This window comes from Aegilops tauschii, chromosome 4 (genome assembly GCF_002575655.3).
Source record: "Aegilops tauschii subsp. strangulata cultivar AL8/78 chromosome 4, Aet v6.0, whole genome shotgun sequence".
In the NCBI taxonomy this organism is placed as follows: Eukaryota; Viridiplantae; Streptophyta; class Magnoliopsida; order Poales; family Poaceae; genus Aegilops; species Aegilops tauschii.
The window spans coordinates 481925330-481938912 of NC_053038.3; the positions used below are offsets into that span (position 1 = coordinate 481925330).

Consider the following 13583-nt stretch of genomic DNA (forward strand, 5'->3'; position numbering starts at 1 on the left):
TTGATCAGTAGCTTTGGGAAGGCGGCGGACAGTATGATGGCGAGCAAGGCGGCGCGTGCGTGCCAGGCGGACTACGTGTTCGTGTGCCAGGGGAGCGACGCCTCGGTGCACTCCGTGAACCCCCTTGCGTGGAGCCATTAGCGGGTGAGTCTGCCGCCCACGTCGTCGCTGCTCCCTTGGGCTACCGAAGTTGCTCTACGGGAGAGCCACCGCGGCGACGAGGTCTTGCCGGCGTGGTTGAAACACAACACGCTGCCCCCCCCCCCCCCCCCCCCCCCCGCGCGCTCGCAGGTCAGGAGCATGGGGCACCTCCCGTCGAGGCGGCTGGTCGTCCCGGAGGCGCTCGCAGGCAAGGGGCATAGGTCAGCTCCCGTCAAGGTGGCTCGTTGTCCCAAGCCGTCCGGCAGGAACTCGTCGGAGGAGCAGAAGTGAGACGAGGAGATCAGCATTGGAGGAGAACCTGCTGTACCCGCGTTCCCATCTTCGATCCCACCCTTGCGGAGCTCTGCCCGTCACCGCCTCTCGAGGAACTGACGAAGGCCGCCGCGTCGTGCCATGATGAATCCGATGAAACCTGCTACGACGGCGTCTCCAGGCACCCGTTCAGCGGTTCAGCCTCGTCGGCTTCTGCCTGACGACCGAGCTCATGGAGTTTGCCGGCGAGATGGAGGCCCTTCTTGGCCGGCTAGACATTGGCAACGGCAACGAGCAGGAACAGTTTTGCATCGTGGATTTTTAGAACACCTGCACCCCGGCCCTGGTATCCTGGCTGTCCAATATTGCTTTAAGATATGTGCAACACAACTAACGTTCCATATGAAATTTTCTTTTTTTTGTTTCTCTCACATAAAAGATGTCTTGAAGTTCAAACCTTTATAGCGTGGCAAAGCTTTCTATCTAGAATCTAGGATAAATCTTTCAGAATTTTTTGTCAATTAAAAAATCATTTTTTGTATATGTATGTTTGACAAAAAATTCTGAAAGATTTATCCTAGATTCTAGATGGAAAGCTTTGCCACGCTGCAAAGGTTTGAACTTCAAAACATGTTTTATGTAAGAGAAACAAAAAAGAGAAATTGATTTGCATGAATCACGATGCGAAAAATGGATGGCTAGATAGAGAGGGCCTGGGTGCAGGTATTCTATTATATATTTTTCCACGGAAGCATTGTGCCTTATCGAGAGGATGGACGTAGAAGGCGGGCAAGCGTGCGGCCTCCAGCCGGTGCCCGAGGTGTCCGGCGATATGATTGACATCGACTTCGACTGCGGCTCACCTTAGATGACAACAGACGAGAACGCGGGAAGCAGCGGTGCCAGCGCCGACGTTCAGTTCGTCCCACGAGGAGCCTCGTACGCAATCTAAATTACTTGACCATTAGGAGACCTGCGTGCGTGAACCTGATTGATTGATAAAAAGTTAACTATCTAAAATGCCCTTAACTACTCAATATACTACCAGAAATCTACCGTAGTATTGCCTCATCTGGACCCTCCAATCACATAAAATGAACGGTCCAAATATATTTGATGCACCGTAAAAGGTCTCGATGAGTTTAGCTCTGATTCTCCACTTGGCGTTGGAGTCCAGCCGGCCTTCGTCCGCACACGAACCTCAGGTCTACTCGGCGTACTGGCCATATGATCACATACCTCCAGATCTTCAATATATGTTGGATTTAAAAATGTGTTGATATGGGACTCTGAAATTATTGCTCATGGATAGCTCGATGGCGGGCCCACTAGATTGCGCATAACGTTACCAGGATCCCCACAAACCGACGATTACTGACAGTGTTGCACAAACCGAACAGCCAAAGCTTAGCTTCTGCGGTTTTACCGCCAATCGCCGGTAGCGCAATATCATCGTCACGGAGAGCCCAAAAGCTCTTCGTCTCGTCCAAGTGCTAAACAAGATACAATCTTCAGCAAATAAAAGATGTTGTATATTTGGCGCACTTGACGCAATCCGGATACCCCAAATCTTGTCCGATGCACCTGCATGTTTCAGGAGATAGGATAATCTTTCACCTGGTAGCAAAAGTTGTTTTGTTTAATATTTTTGATTGTCATTACTTTATTGAGACATTGATTGTCATTACTTGATGCATCCGACAGTTTTGTTTAGGGAATGTGACTTTACTGGCCCAAAACTTGGGCGGATTTCTGATATATGCTGGGCTAGGCTAATTCTGTTTTCCAATTAAACTGAAATTAGTGTTGGGCTGGATCAGGTCCATTTCGAGCGTGTAAGCAGCCTGTACTGTGCAGGCCCAGAGATGGCATGGCAGTTTGAGAGCTCCTAATCAGTGCTCGCCGCATTCTCAAAAAGAAAAAGAAAAAAATCAGTGCTCGCCGCCTTGCATGGACCGGCCTAGCTACACGAGCGAGCAGCTGTCGCTTGACGATCCTGATCGCTTCTTCGTGATTTTCGACTAAAAAAAGCTTTATCTTTTTATCCAAAAAAAGCTTTATCTAGAAAAAGACTAAAAAAGTTCACCGACTTGAAAAATGTTCACGGATTTAAAAAAATTTCACCAACTTGAAAAATGTTCACGGATTTTCTTTTACGGTATTAAAATTTTTCACCGCCTTGAAAAATGTTCACGGATTGAAGAAAGTTTGCAGATTTGAAAAATGTCATAAATTGGAAATAGTTTAACCAGCGCCTGAAGCACTCAATAGGACTCGCGTGGCAGTTTAGCCCACTCCTCTCACTCTAATTGAACTTGAGGTAACGCATGGGCCTAGAAGGTTGTATTGTTTTGGGCCATATTTTAGAGTCCATTGGGGGAGCACTCTTGACGACCTTCTGAATTTTTCATCGTTTTTCCGAAATCACTAGTTGAGGAGTACTTGTTGTAAAGATCACTCTAACTACCCAGGTTGCGATAAGTGGCGCACATGCAGCGCGCCACTTGTCGCAACCTGGGAGTTTTCCCTTTTCTCGTATATCTGTTTATTCAAAATGTTTTATCTCTCAAACCGTGCGTCCAAATCTCAAACCGCTTTCACCGTTGGATTTCTCGCGTCGAGTCTACAAAACTAGACCCCATGTTGATAGGTTTTGACGAACTTTTTTTTCATGAAAAAACCGGACAAAAAACCGAACCGGGAGCACGGGGTTTTTCCCTTTCCGAAAGAGGCACGCTCGTGCCTCTCACGAAATCACAACCGTGCCTCTCGCGGAAGCAAAACCGTGACTCTCGCGAAAGGAAAAAAAGATAAAACATGTTTTTTTTGTTTCCGAGGAGGCACGGCCGTGACTCTCGCGAAAGCACACCCGTGCCTCTCACGGAAGGAAAAAACCGTGACTCTCGCACAAGGAAAAAAAACAGAAAACGAATTTTTTTCCGTTTTCGAGAGGCAAGACCGTGACTCTCGCGAAAGCAGAACCGTGCCTCACGCGAAAGCAAAACCGTGCCTCTTACGAAAGCAGAACCGTGCCTCACGCGGAAGCAAAACCATGACTCTTGCAAAAGCAGAACCGTGCCTCACGCGGAAGCAAAACCGTGACTCCTGCGAAAGGGAAAAAACGCGTTTTTTTCCGCAATTTTTTTTGTCGAAAAGCTAAGGAAGACCGGTGAAAAACCAAAACGTCGAAAAACCCCGGAAAAAAACGTTTAAATAGCCGAAAATGCGTGTGGACAAATAAAAAAACAAAATCCGAAGGGAGCACCCAGAGCGCGACACATGGTGAATGTGTCAGAGCACGCCAGATGGCGCTGATCGTTGTGATGCTCCCGAAGGAGCGCTCGTTAACGTTTTTCCGATTAGTTATTACAATACGATAATTTTTTTTGCGAATATACAACGATACGATCTGCTATAAAAAATTAAGTTACGACGATACGAGACTGTCTAACGCGAGAGCCACACAACGGCTTTCTCAATCTGAACGCGTTCGTCCAAGTCGTGGGCGCCAACTCGTCTGGCTTGCCAGGTGCACCGTCAGAGCCAAAAGTCAAATCGTAATTAATTTTTTGCGCAAATTTTACGGATGTAACGATTTTTCACTTTTTTTAGCATCAGTACAGACGCAAGCGCTCATATACATGCGCATACACTCACCCCTATGAACACACACGCACACTTTACCTCTATGAGCATCTCCGAGATACTGAGCCGGGGCGCTTCGTCGTCGACGGGAACGTCTCCTCCAACTGAAATCGCATTGCCGGAAATCCTGAAATAAATTCAGAAATAATGCGAGCACCAGGATTTGAATCCTGATGGGTTGGACATACCCAGTCCACCTAACCATCTCAACCACAGGTTGGTTCGCAACGGCTTTTCACTCTTCTTTCGCGCAAATATTACGGATGTACAGTAACTGACAAGGACGCGTTTCCGGAAATCCAGCAGCCTACGGCTGTTCGCCACAAGGATAAGGATCAGCCATCAGTGCCAATAAACACCCACGGGATCAACATCTCACGTTGAACGAACCCAAAATTGCCGCGACGATAAACACTAGCGGATCGATGCACATGCGCCACCATTCTTTGCGTGCGCGTCGTTTTCGTTTCCGCCTTTAAATCTCCACTAAATTCGAAAGGACGCCCCTGCCCTTCTCCCGGTCAAAGACAAGCTTTGGGTCAAGGCAGCAGCTTCCCGTGCGTGCTATCGTCGGCCTAAATTTTAGAAAGCCCGGAAAGCAACTGGAGTTTATTTAATTTTAAAGAAAAGCAAAAGAGACGCCCGATTACGTCTCCACATGGCCCGTAACCCTCTCTCCTCCTCGTCGTGTAATCTCTCGGGGTGGGGGGCTTGTCTTTAGGCCTCGCGTCGCCCTTTCTCACGACACATCTTTTTAGTAGTATTTTCTTGCAAAACGTAGGATATAGGCCGATGATACGCTACTGGATTGCTTGATGTTCCCTTCTTCTTCGACTGCTTTTTCTGGGTTCCCGTTGCGGTCTGTGGTCCGGCGTCTGCAGCAGATTGTGTGGTCGCACGGGTTTCTTGCCAATGGAACTTAGTATGACTGTACTTCGTACGTGCTAGTACGTATGTCCATTGTGGAGTTGAACTTTTGTCCTATTTCCAGACAAACGAAATCTCTTTTTTTGTTTGCATCGTTTGTAATTTATTTTTAAGTTAGCGGGAGAGTTACTAAGATTCCAATGCAGAAGAATAAGACAAGGGCTGGAACTGCTCGGTTTATTGAAGGAAAATCGACCGAAAACATGTACAAAGGAAGCACAATACAAACAGAAGGTACATCAACGATAAAAGCGGCATCATCGTACATCACCAACCGCGCTCACGGCCTGACGACTTCGACTTCGCTACAACATCACACAAGTAACCAAGTTGCCACATCGATCATGGCGGCCCCAAGCATGTTGAACAGCTTCGTCGACAACGGAGAGAGAAGACATATCTGATAGAGGAGCGTACATGTGCCGCTTCGGTAGCGATAGGACAACCAACATGGCTTGTTTGGCGCATGTCAAGAGTGCTCCAATGCCCAAACACCGCCGACCAACAGCCAGCCCTCAACGGACACGCCACCGCAGACCCTATCATCACCCCACCACCGCCAACTTTGGACTGGACACCTCACCGCAAACAATGTGCTCACACTAAGAGGTCAAATCTCCATAGCGATGCTTCCAACAAAGAAACAACGTCAAGGACGCCGTCATCGCTGACCCAACAAGGTGGATCTTGTTTTTCACCCGCTGACCAAACTCGGGGACGAGAGTTGTGCAAGATCTCCTCGGTGAGGCCTTGAACAAGGAAACAACACCCGTTGTCATCACCGAAAAGAGCCGGTCTTTCATCCAGAGAAAGTGCATAACTACGTCGGGGACAACACCCCGGACGCACCTACTACTAGATATGGAGCTGCCTCTCCTCACATCCAGACTGGAGCACGACAGAAGCATCAACATCTGCACCAAGCGCCGCAGTCCACTCCACCACTCGCACCATCCAAGGGCCAAGAAGGGCCTAGATCTGGTCGGCCCCGCCCGCAGCTGCCGCCGCACACCCACCGGAGGCATGACAGAGGGGCGTCGCCGCCAACCTATGATACGTCTACAACGTATCTATAATTTTTTATTGTTTCATGTTATTATATTATCAATCTTGGATACTTTATATGCATTTTATTCTATTTTATATTACTTTTGAGAACTAACCTATTAACCCATTGCCTAGTGCCAGTTGCTGTTTTCTACTTGTTTTTTTTGTTTTCCATAAAATTAGTACCAAACGGAGTCCAAACGCTACGAATTTTTTTGATGATTTTTTCCGGACAAAATAGACCCTAGAAGCTTTGGGAGGAGACTAGACGCGAAGAGAGGAGACGGCAAGGCAACAGGGCACACTCTGTTACCTTGTGGGCCCCACATGGCTCCGTCTGACCTAATTCCACTTCTATAAATTCTCAAATATTGGAAAACCCCCAGAGAGCCACCCGAAACACTTTTTCCCGCCGTCGCAAACTTCTGTTCTTCCGCGATCCCTTCTGGAGGCCTTTTTCGGTACTCTACCGGAGGGGGAATCGATCATGGAGGAACTTTATTATGCATGATTGTTATAGCTTTGTATTTCTCTCCGATCTAACCATTTGATTTGGCCAACTAGATTGATTTATCTTCTATGGGATAGGTGCTTTGTAATGGGTTCGATCTTGCGGTGTCCTCACCTTATGACAGAAGGGGTAGCGAGGCACGTATTTGTATTGTTGCCATTAGGTTTATTCGTATTGCTTGGGTTTACTTTGTCTACATCATGTCATCTTGCTTAAGGCGTTACTCCATTTTTCATGAACTTAATACCCTAGATGCATGTTGGACATCGGTCGATGGGTGGAGTAATAGTAGTAGATGCAGGTAGGACTCGGTCTACTTGTCCCAGACGTGATGCCTATATACATGATTATTGCCTTGAATATCGTCATAACTATGCGTTTTTCTATCAATTGCCCAACAATAATTTCTTCACCCACTGTACGCTTTTTATTCGAGAGAGAAGCCTCTGGTGAAAACTATGGCCCCAGGTCTACTTTTATCATATATAAAATCCAAAAATACCTTGCTACAATTTATTTACCGTTATTTTATTTTGTGTTTTTACTTATCTATCTATCTATCACTATCAGATTTGATCATTGCAAATAACCGCCCAGGGGATTGACAACCCCCTTGATCGCATTGGGTGCAAGTATTTGCTCTATTATGTGTAGGTGATGCTAACAAGGATTTGCGTGGTTCTCCTACTGGATTGATAACCTTGGTTCTTAACTGAGGGAAATACTTATCTCTACTACACTGCATCATCCTCTCCTCTTCAAGGAAGTCTCAACGCAGCTCACAAGTAGCAGTAAGGGCTGCCATGGTTCTCGGCTTGTCCTGTCCAAGTTGTCGCGCCAACCACTCATCCTGGATACTATGCCGGAATGCAGCGATCGCTTCGGCATCAGGAGAGCCGACTATTTGGTTCTTCTTAGTTAAGAACCGATATCATAATTTTCTGGCCGATTCGCCAGGCCGCTGAATGATATGGCTGAGGTCATCGGCGTCCGGAGGTCGAACATACGTGCCCTAGAAGATTGCCCGAAAAGCATCCTCGAGCTGCTCCCAACTCTCGATAGCGGGTAAGTTGTTGAGCCAATGCATCGCCGATTCTTTGAGCTTCGGCGGTAGATACTTGATGGCGTGGAGATCATCTCCTTGAGCCATATGAATGTGGAGAAGGAAATCCTAAATCCACATAGTCGGGTCAGTAGCTCCGTCGTAAGCTTCAATATTTACGGGTTTAAAACCTTCGGGGAACTAATGTTCATGACCTCGTCTATAAAACATATTGGGTGTGCATGCCCTCTAAAACGAGTCGCATTGTGCCTAATATTGATTAGCATTCGAGGATATGCTTGCTCCCGAGCCCTGCCTTGCATGTCTAATCAGGCTTCATAGCCGAAGAGATCTTGCTGCGACTGGGTTTGCGCTTAATCGCGTTCGCAAGTTGTACAGTTCAGGGTAGTGGACTGGGTCCTTGCCTTCACGACGATGTATGGGGAAAGTTCTATTTTCGGCCATTGGCCCATCGCGTCCCCAAGGAGGGCGGTCAGGTTGATCAACTCGGTCATGCCTGGATGGCACCTGTTCGGCGACTTCTTCGTCGAACTCTGGAAGTAGACGCCGACATGGGTAGGACTTGGCTTGGGCTTCAAGCCGCAACTCCAGGTCCTATTCGGTTTTGAGAACCTCTACCCATTTTTTGTTGAGGGTGTTTTGGTCCGCTTTGAGCTGCCTCTGTTTCTTTTTCATGCTACGGGCCATCGCGATGAGCTGTCGTCGAAACCTTTCTTGCTCGTAGGTTTTCTCGGGGGCGATAAAATCCTCATGTCCGAGGCTGACGCTGTTTTCAGCAGAACTACCATGGTGTTGTTTTTGTGCAGAAATAAAAGTTCTCGGAACGGAACAAAACTTTTTGGAGATTTATTTCAGAATAAAAGAAAAATACTAGAGCCAAGAACCACCAGAGGGGGGGCCCTGGTGAGCACAACCCACCAGGGCGCCCCCCTCCAGGCGCGCCCAGGTGGGTTGTGCCCACCTGGTGGCCCCGCAGACCCTATCTCCGACTCCATAAATACCTATATTTGGAGGAAAAATCAAAGAGGAAGAATTATCTCGTTTCACGATACAGAGCCGTCGCCACCTCCTGCTGTTCATCGAGAGGCCAGATCTGGAGTCCGTTCGGGTCTCCGGCGAGGGAGATCTTTGATCTTCGTCATCACCAACCCTCCTTCATCGCCAATTCCATGATGCTCCCCACTGGGAGTGAGTAATTCCTTCGTAGGCTCGTTGGTCGGTGAGGAGTTGGATGACATTCATCATGTAATTGAGTTAGTTTTGTTAGGGCTTGATCCCTAGTATCCGTTATGTTCGGAGATTGATGTTGTTATGACTTTGCCATGCTTAATGCTTGTCACTTTGGGCCCGGGTGCCATGATTTCATATCTTAACTGTTTATGTTTTCACCATTATATCTATGCTCTAGATCCGATCTTACAAGTCATATTCACCTATTACATGTTATGATCCGTAAACCCCGGAGTGACAATAGTCGGGATACTTTTCGGTGATGACTGTAGTTTGAGGAGTTCATGTATTCACTATGTGTTAATGCTTTGTTCCAGTCCTCTATTAAAAGGAGGCCTTAATATCCCTTAGTTTCCTTATGGACCCCCCTGCCACGGGAGGGTAGGACAAAAGATGTCATAAGCACGTATGACTATTTACGAAATACATGCCTACATTATATTTATGAACTGGAATTTAGTTTTGTATCGCCCTAGGTTATGATTGTTATATGATGAATATCATCCAACGAATCCACCGATCCAATGCCTACGAATTTCTCTTATATTGTTCTTGCTAAGTTACTACTGCTGTTGTTACTGTTACATTTGCTACAAAATCATTGCTATCACTGTTACCGTTACTATTACTGTCACCACTACTGTCAGAACTATCATACTACTTTGCTACTGATCACCTTGCTACAGATATTCAATATCCAGGTGTGGTTGAATTGACAACTCAGCTGCTAATACTTGCAAATATTCTTTGGCTCCCTTTGTGTCGAATATATAAATTTTGGTTTGAATACTCTACCCTCGAAAACTGTTGCGATCCCCTATACTTGTGGGTTATCAAGACCTTTTTCTGGCGCCGTTGTCGGGGAGCATAGCTATATTGTTGAGTCACTTGGGATTATTATCTATTTATCACTATGAAGAATTTGAAGGATACCAAGACTAAGATATTTGCCTCTAAGACGAGGGGAGGTAAGGAACTGCCATCTAGCTCTACACTTGATTCACCTTCTATTTTGAGTAAACTTGCAACACCACCACATGCTATTAATTCTGATATGTCGCAAGTTATTGATGATGCTACTTCTGCTATGGATAATGCTTATGATGATGCTAGTGCCTTGCTTGATGATAATGTGCCGCTAGGTGAATTTCTTGATGAACAACTTGCTAGAGCTAAAGATATTGAGAATGTTGAAGCTGATGAAATTATTGAAACTAATGAAGTACTTGAAACCAAAAATCTTGAAAGACCTATTAGACCTAGCTCTCCTAGATATGAATTGCCTAAGATACCTGAAGGTTATGTCATGGATGAGGGGACAACTAGAGACTTTCTTGCTTGCAATGATAGGGATGATCTTAAGAGATTACTATGCAAACTGGAAGAAAAATCTTTGAATGCTAGAGTGAAATTTGATCCTAAGTTTGCTACTTCACCTATCTTTGTTGATGATAAGGATTATGAATTCTCTGTCGACCCAGGGTTAATTACTTTGGTTGAACCTGATCCTTTCCATGGTTATGAAACTGAAACTATTGTGGCACATCTTACTAAGTTGAATGATATAGCCACCCTATTTGCTCATGATGAGAAAATTCGCTACTATTATATTCTCAACTTATTTCTGTTCTCATTAAAGGGTGATGCTAAGACTTGGTATAATACTCTTGCTCCTGGTTGTGTGCGTAGTCCCCAGGATATGATTTATTACTTCTCTCACAAATATTTTCATGCTCATAAGAAACAAGCTGCCTTACAGGAAATTGTTGAATGCTTTGCCGGATTGGGGGAGGCTTCTCCAATTGTTGAATGCTTTGCCGGATCATCCTCTTAAGAAAAATGAAATACTTGATATCTTCTATAATGGACTAACCGATGCTTCTAGGATCTTCCTAGATAATTGTGTTGGTTGTGTTTTCAGGGAACAAACTGTTGAACGAGGTGAGGACTTATTGAATAATATATTGAAAAATTATGATGATTGGACTCTTCATGAACCACCGCCTAAACCCACTCCAAAGAAGAGGGGTATCTTATATCTCAGTCCTGAAGATATGCAAGAGGCAAAGAAATCTATGAAGGAAAAGGGTATTAAAGCAGAGGATGTTAATAATTTGCCTCCCATTGAAGAAATACATGGACTTGACACACCACCACCAAAGGTGGTAGAGATAAACTCTTTAATGAAATTTGATGAAATTGCAATCCTTATAATATGCATCCTAGTCAATGTCTTCATGAGTTTGATAACTACATTAGAAAACAAGATCACTTCAATGCAAATGTTATGAAACAATTGAAATACAACTCTCATATGATTGCTCGCTTGAGTGACTTGTTATTTTGAATCTCTAATGATGTTAGAGGCGTAGGAAAACATGCCTCTATGGTTCACACTCAGTTAGAACAAGTTGCTAAATCTCAAAGAGAATTGCTGGATGAAATGAATAATAATATGAATGATCATGCTATAAGAGTAGTGACTAGAGGAGGTAGAATGACTCAGGAACCACTTTATCCTGAAGGACACCCTAAAAGAATTGAACAAGACTCTCAAAGAATTAACACTGATGCACCTAGTCCTTCTAAAAAGAAAAAGAAAAATGATAGGACTTTGCATGCTTCTAGTGAACCTGAGAAAGAAAAACCTCCTGATAATGACGTTTCTATCTCAGACGCTGAAACTCAATCTGATAATGAACATTCATCTAGTGATAATGAAAAAGATAATGATTATGTGCATGAAGACACTCAACCATATAATGATAAACAACCAGATAATGACATTGAGATAGAACCTGCTGTTGATCTTGATAACCCACAAACTAAAAGTAAAAGATACGATAAAAGGGATTTTGTTGCTAGGAAACATGGAAGAGAAAGAGAACCATGGGTTCAAAAACCCATGCCCTTTCCACCTAAACAACTAAGAAAAAAGATGATGAGGAATTTGAACACTTTGCTGAAATTATTAGGCCAGTCTGTTTGCACACTCGCTTGATTGATATTTTAAAGATGGCCCCTTATGCAAAATATATGAAAGACATTGATGACCCACAAGTATAGGGGATCAATTGTAGCTCCTTTCGATAAGTAAGAGTGTCGAACCCAATGAGGAGCAGAAGGAAATGACAAGTAGTTTTCAGTAAGGTAATGTCTGCAAGTGCTGAAATTGTAAGTAGCAGAGTAGTTTGATAGCAAGATAATTTGTAACGAGCAAGTAACGATAGTAGTAACAAAAGTGCAGAAAGGTAGCCCAATCCTTTTGAGGCAAAGGACATGCCAAAACGGTCTCTTATGATAGGCAAAGCGTTCTTGAGGGTACATGGGAATTTCATCTAGTCACTTTCATCATGTTGGTTCAATTTGTGTTTGATACTTTGATAATTTAGCATGTGGGTGAATCGGTGCTTAGGTGATGTTCTTACTTGAACAAGCCTCCTACTTATGATTAACCCTCCCGCAAGCATCCACAACTACGAGAAAAGTATTAAGAATAAATTCTAACCATAGCATTAAAATTTTGGGTCCAATCGGTCCCTTACGGAATAGCGCATAAACTAGGGTTTAAGCTTTTGTCACTCTCACAACCCATCATCTAATTGCTACTCCACAATGCATTCCCTTAGGCCCAAATATGGTGAAGTGTCATGTAGTCGACGTTCACATGACACCACTAAGGGAATCACAACATACATACTATCAAAATATCGAACACATATCAAGTTCACATGATTACTTGCAACATGATTTCTCCCGTGACCTCAAGAACAAAAGTAACTACTCACAAATGATAAGCATGCTCATGATCAGAGGAGTATTAAATAGCATAATGGATCTGAACATATAATCTTCCACCAAATAAACCATATAGTAATCAACTACAAGATGTAATCAACACTACTAGTCACCCACAAGCAGCAATCTATAGTTCCGGTAACAAGATTGAACACAAAAGATGAACTAGGGTTTAAGATGAGATGGTGCTGTTGAAGATGTTGATGGAGATTGCCCTCCCCAAGATGGGAGAGTTGTTGGTGATGATGATGACGATGATTTCCCCCTCCGGGAGGGAAGTTCCCCCGGCAGAATCGCTCCACCGGAGGGAAAAGTGCTCCTGCCCAAGTTCCGCCTCGAGACAGTGGCTCTCCGTCCCGAAAGTCCTCTCCTTATTTTTTTCTAGGTCAAAATGACCTATATACCAGAAGATGGGCACCGTAGGTGGGCCTGGGTGAGCACAACCCACCAGGGCGTGCCTGGGCTCCCTGGCGCTCCCAGGTGGGTTGTGCCCACCTGGTGGGCCCCCTCTGATAGTTATTTGCTCCAATATTCTTCAAATATTCCATAAAAATTCTCCGTGAAGTTTCAAGTTGTTTGAAGTTGTGTAGAATAGGTGGCCTGACGTAGCTTTTCCAGGTCCAGATTTCCAGCCGCCGGAATTCTCCCTCTTTGTGTATACCTTGCATATTATGAGAGAAAAGGCATTAGAATTACTCCAAAAAGTATTATTATGGATAACCATTATAAATAACAGTAAGAAAACATGATGCAAAATGGACGTATCAACTCCCCAAGCTTAGACCTCGCTTGTCCTCAAGCGAAAACCAAAATCGAAAAACATGTCCACATGCTTTGAGAGAAAGGTGTCGATAAAAACAAAATACAGACATAGAAGCATCATGTTGATTATTATAGCAGCAACAAAATTTAAACTTAAGACTTTTGTCATAGAACTTTTATCATATA

The 13583-nt window shown here is 44.5% G+C and overlaps 1 pseudogene; it reads left to right on the forward strand.

The window, feature by feature from the left end:
• The first annotated feature begins 300 nt into the window (after positions 1–300).
• On the forward strand, positions 301–1282 carry LOC120963537 (uncharacterized; annotated as a pseudogene).
• The last annotated feature ends 12301 nt before the right edge of the window (positions 1283–13583 follow it).